The 5,931-nt window shown below is 37.7% G+C and overlaps 1 long non-coding RNA gene across 1 annotated transcript in view; it reads right to left on the bottom strand.

Annotated features, from left to right (window-relative positions):
- LOC103582209 overlaps positions 1-5,931 on the bottom strand; it is a 23,442-nt gene that overhangs the window by 4,422 nt on the left and 13,089 nt on the right. Inside the window, exons 3-4 of the long non-coding RNA XR_549736.1 lie at positions 4,822-4,953; positions 3,879-3,963 (exon numbers count right to left, since the gene is read on the bottom strand). This is a non-coding gene — a long non-coding RNA (uncharacterized LOC103582209). The remainder of the gene's footprint in view (positions 1-3,878; positions 3,964-4,821; positions 4,954-5,931) is intronic.

A 5,931-nucleotide genomic window follows, 5' to 3' on the forward strand; every position in this document is an offset into this window, starting at 1 on the left:
ATTAAGGATAAGTAGTTGCTAAGTGCCACTTCATTACCTTCCTTTCTCAGATTTCTAGTTACATCACTCTCTTTGCTTTCCTAGAGGAAATTTAAAACCAGTTGAACGCATTTGAAAGAAAAAAGAACTCATTGCAGGTAAGATTTTATTCCATGTCTAAATTAATTCCTGTAGAACTGACACTTTGAAGTGTTGTCTTGCTTTCCAGGAACACCTATATCTACCCATGTCAAGTCTTCTTTAATGTCCCTCAACAGTAACAATAATAATGACTAATATTTCCTGCACATCTTAGTTCCAGGCCCTGTCTTAACAGCATTATGTATCCTGTTCATGTGTGTACCTGTAGGTGTGTGATTGGCTTCACCTCCAGACAGCACCATTCTAGGTGGGAGGTGCCAATATTATCTCTGTTACAAATAGGAATGTTTTATTTTGTCTTCATATAGGTCCTATACGTGTGTATTTTCCTTCCATTTTATGGCTTTTAGTGAAAGTGTAAGTGAGATGCCCTTTAGTGAGGGCATCTGTTGAAAGGATAGGATCCTCTGACCTAGTAATCTGGTGAATAATGTAAATTCATTTCCTGATGTCAAACAGCCCCTGACTTCTGGAATAAGGCCCTCTTTGCAAGGTGTATTATTCTTTTAATGTTCTGCTGCATTTTATTTATAATGCTTATGTACAGTAGTGCTCACATGAGTCTGCTCTGTGGTCATCTCCTGTTACCACAGTCTTGTGACATTGATGCTCATCTCATAAGAAATAACTGTGACACTTTCTTGTCCTCTAGTCACTCAGACAACATAAATACCACCAGATTATTTGTGACAGGAAATTTTTTTAAAAAATTAATTTATTATATATCCTGTATCTATCTGGTGCACTCTTGTTTGGTTTGTTTGCTTTTGTTTGTGGAATAGCTCATTGAAAACATAAAATAATACTACTTACTAAAGTGTGTTCTGGGAATGGATGATTATATCAATGAAATAGAATTGAAAGTCCAAAACTCTCTCCAGCATAAGTGGCTTTAGTACAGCAGAGGCAGCATTTCACCTTGGAGGAGAAGGTGGCGTTGGGATAAGAGCATAGCCATCTGAAAACAATCCGAAGTACATTTCTATCTCAATCCGTACATAAAAATAAATCTCAGATGGGTTGAAATTGAAATGAGAAAATTAAACTACTAAAGTTCTAGATAAAGAAAATTAGGTGAAAAAATTGGGGTAATCATTCTCTAATTTTTCTGTTGAAGATTGAGCACATTTGATAAAAAATTTCTGAAAGGCAAATATGTCTAAAAACTAAAAGACAAATGTGAAATTTGAGGAAAAATCACTGGCAACAAATAGGGGAGTAAATGGGTGATATCCTTGTAATGTGGAGTTCTTCAAATTAGTTTTTTAAAAATCAACAACCAAATAGAAAAAAATGGTCAAAGGTAGAAACAGAAAATTCCCCAAAAGAAATATAGTTGTCTCCAAAAGATACAAGATATTCAATCCCACTACAAGTCAAAAAGATTCAGATGAAAATTAAATATGGTGTATAAATTTTATGTTATCATATTGTAGATTACTCAAAGGTTTGACAATAGGTCAGTGATAGTAAAGGTGCTGGGAAAAGAGCATTCTCACAGACTGTTGGTGTGTGGGGAAATAAGTGACATAATCTTTTGGATGATGTTTTAGCAATACATGTAAAAACTCAAAAATATGTGAATTTTTACCTCAAAAATTTACTACAGTAAAACATACTAAAGGAATAATTGGTTATTTGTGTAAAAATCAATCACAAGTGATCCAGAGTGCTTCTTATATATCATTGCTTATATTTATTAAAAATTGGAAATACCCTGTGTATTTACTAATTAGGAATTACCTAAATAAGGTATGGTGCTTCTATATAGTTGACTATTATTCAGTCATTAAAAATGAGTACTAGATGCATATCTATTGACATGGATATCTGTCCACAACACATTGCTAAGTGAAATAGGCAATTTATAAAAATTACAAAACGATGATATTTTGATTTTATATATAATATAATACTGCGTGTTTGTTGTTTTGGTTTTTTTTGGTTGTTGTTTTTTTGTTTTGTTTTTCTGTATCAGGTATGGGTAGTGTAGGGATCAGGAGGGTGTAGAGAGAATTGTAGAAGAACACTAACCAAAATGTGCTGTGGTGATTGTATCTGGGTGTTGGGGTTTCAAGGGCTTTTAACTTTCTTTTTTATGCTTTTCTCTTCTGACTGATTTTGATTTTACATTAAGCATGTTTTAAATCAGAAAAAAAAGTTTCCTTTTAAAGAATAATTATTTACTCTTTAAAAATTTAATTCTAAAATTATATGTGTTTAGTTTACTAGAATTTTAAATATGATTTGAAGGCTTAAAAAAGAAAAGTCAAAATAGATAATGTAGCATATTATATATATTACATGCCACCTTTTGCTAATAGAAAATCATTTTATATACATATTTAAAAATAGTAACTTGGCTTTTACTAGAATAATAAGCAGTTTCAAATAATTTCAAGAATTGAATATTAAATGGGAAACATTTAATCAGTAGATTTGGTGAAATCATTTCAGTAAAGTTTAACTAACTTTGGAGAATTCTCCTTATATTTATACTGTGGGTGAATCCCACAACTTCAACACAGCACCCCTTTTATGTTCACTTAAGACAGGGGTCAGCAAACTGTGTCCTGTAGGCTATGTCTGGCCCAATGCCTATGTTCGTATGGTCTCTGAGCTATGGGTGGTTGTTACACTTTTAAATGGCTCAAAAAGGGTAAAAGATATTTCATGACAAGTAAAAATGATATGAAATTCAAATTTCAGTTTTCATAAATAAAGTTCTAAGTTACCTCAATAAAGAAGCTGTTTTCTTCCTTTTCTTGTCGTATAAGTATCTGTTTTGCCTCTTGGCCCACAAACCCCAAATATTTACCATCTGATCCTTTACAGAAAAAGAGACAGAGCGGCGAAACACGCAGTTACCTGTGAATTCAGCAGCCCTCGCACCTCTCGCTGGCTGGGGGTTGCTGTAGGGAAAGGAGAGGTAGTGGATGTTCTTGGTGCCAGCCTGTTGGTAGCAAAGAGAAACAAACAGCAGAATGAGCGACTGCAATTAAGAGCTTCACATGGCAAATACGAGAGTACTTCAAAAAGTTCGGGGGAAGATTCGTATTTTAAAAATTTAATTCTAAAATTATATGTGTTTAGTTTACTAGAATTTTAAATATGATTTGAAGGCTTAAAAAAGAAAAATCAAAATAGATAATGTAGCATATTATATATATTACATGCCACCTTTTGCTAATAGAAAATCATTTTATATACATATTTAAAAATAGTAACTTGGCTTTTACTAGAATAATAAACAATTTCAAATAATTTCAAGAACTGAATATTAAATGGGAAACATTTAATCAGTAGATTTGGTGAAATCATTTCAGTAAAGTTTAACTAACTTTGGAGAATTCTCCTTATATTTATACTGTGGGTGAATCCCACAACTTCAACACAGCACCCCTTTTATGTTCACTTAAGACAGGGGTCAGCAAACTGTGTCCTGTAGGCTATGTCTGGCCCAATGCCTATGTTCGTATGGTCTCTGAGCTATGGGTGGTTGTTACACTTTTAAATGGCTCAAAAAGGGTAAAAGATATTTCATGACAAGTAAAAATGATATGAATTTCAAATTTCAGTTTTCATAAATAAAGTTCTAAGTTACCTCAATAAAGAAGCTGTTTTCTTCCTTTTCTTGTCGTATAAGTATCTGTTTTGCCTCTTGGCCCACAAACCCCAAATATTTACCATCTGATCCTTTACAGAAAAAGAGACAGAGCGGCGAAACACGCAGTTACCTGTGAATTCAGCAGCCCTCACACCTCTCGCTGGCTGGGGGTTGCTGTAGGGAAAGGAGAGGTAGTGGATGTTCTTGGTGCCAGCCTGTTGGTAGCAAAGAGAAACAAACAGCAGAATGAGCGACTGCAATTAAGAGCTTCACATGGCAAATACAAGAGTACTTCAAAAAGTTTGGGGAAAGATTCACATTATCTTTAATTCTATTTTTCCATGAACGTTTTGAAGTACCCTTGTAAAGTGAAGAACACAGACCTATATATGCTGTGTCATCTTGTTTGGGTTACTGGCTTTCAATCTTTTTTGTTTAAAGAATGCAGAACTTCAGTATTCAATATCTGTTTCCTCTTCCTCTCGTGATAAAATGGACCATCATGACCCCTCAAAGTTACTCCCCAGCCCCAGTGAGACTGGGGTCGAGACTAGGGAGGCATCTGCAAGTCCCAGTATGACTGGTTTGGTATGGCCTCCAACAGGAAGAATTCAGATGCAGAATGGGTAACGGGAAGATGAGGCCCAAGAGTCTTGGGAAGAACGACTCCGTCCCTCTGTCTTCCTGGGAGAGAAGTAAGTCTGGAGGGCCAGAAGGCCTGGTCCATGGAGGTCTCCCTGCAGAGCCCACCTGGACTCCAAGGGGGCCGGGTCTGGACTCGCAGCCCCTCACCCACCCTGGAGGGCAGTTGGCTGCCATGTACTCCCATGGGCTGGAGTCTCGGCTCCCTGAGGTCCTGGACCCAGAGGGGGAGGGGCTGCCTTGGTGCCTGCACTCTCTTGCTTTCGCATCTCTCAGGAAACAAGGTAGGGGTTTTGTTTGTTCAAATATTGATGGTAGGTCACCTGAGTGATTCACCTGGTTATTCACCCTGTACAGGGACAGGTCCAGTTATCAGATGACAAACATTTGTAGACTGAAGGAACGTCCCCAGTCAACAGTCCCCAGCATACCGGCTTTGCCCAGGGCAGGCTGTGGGCTTTCCTCTTGCTTTCCCTTAGAGTGTTCTGGCGGCGGATCAGAATCTCTTTAGCCTGCTTCTCACTTGTTTGGGGTTTGAGGTTGTATTTATTGTAGGACAGGGTCTGCAGAGAAAATAAAATGTCAATCACATAAGGACATCTTCAGTACAACTTTCAGACCGTGGAAACACCAGGAACCTAAGACTACTAGAGCAGCCAGGCACTGCAGAGAAGAAAAGTCTGTGATCTGAGGTTACCACTCTCAGGGCAGAGCTGTGGCTGGAACCTGTGCCTTCTGCTTGCAGAGCAGGTGCTGTGCATCTGTGTTGTCCCTCTGTTGTCTTTGCAGCGATCCCTCCTGCAGGTACCCACAGGCTTTGCTGCCCCGTCCACACACTTTCTTTCCCAGGTCATGTTTTTATGCTAGGCCAGTGGTTCCTGGGCATTTNACATGACAAGAAGGGGGAACAAGATCAGAGTGAAGGCTCAGAACTCAGATGGCAAGAACGCCGAGTGAAGCAAAGCCTTCTCTGAGGTTCCAGCTCTCACACTCAAATTTCTTAGCAGAAGGTTTTCCCTTTTCAAGGTCACCACTCCGAGGGGACAGACTGGGGGGAGCTATATGCATAGTATTATAAATAAATGGGAATGCATGGAAACCTGTGTATCAAGCTGTCTCCCACAGGTANGTCCACACACTTTCTTTCCCAGGTCATGTTTTTATGCTAGGCCAGTGGTTCCTGGGCATTTGGATTTAATGGACAAGGAAAATATCAAAACTACTTTGGGAATTTCCATGGAATTGCTTTTTAAAAATTTGCCAATTAAAGATATATACACAAACAAAATCAACCAATTGCTATCACCTATCAACAATTCTGAAAGGAAGATCTTTTACCAAAGTAATAAGAAATACATAATCTCAGATTAAAAAATAGTACATTCTATTGAATCAATTTAGCATTACAAAAAATTTCTTCCTTTTCCTTACCCCAGGCCAGTGAAAACTTGTCATAGGCCATAAACAAACATCAGTCCTTAGACAGATGTTTGCAAGGCACTTAACTGGAACTTCTTCCCCCTTTCTTGTTCACAAGGTTC

Source organism: Galeopterus variegatus, unplaced genomic scaffold, assembly GCF_000696425.1.
Source record: "Galeopterus variegatus unplaced genomic scaffold, G_variegatus-3.0.2 Scaffold15259, whole genome shotgun sequence".
NCBI lineage: Eukaryota > Metazoa > Chordata > Mammalia > Dermoptera > Cynocephalidae > Galeopterus > Galeopterus variegatus.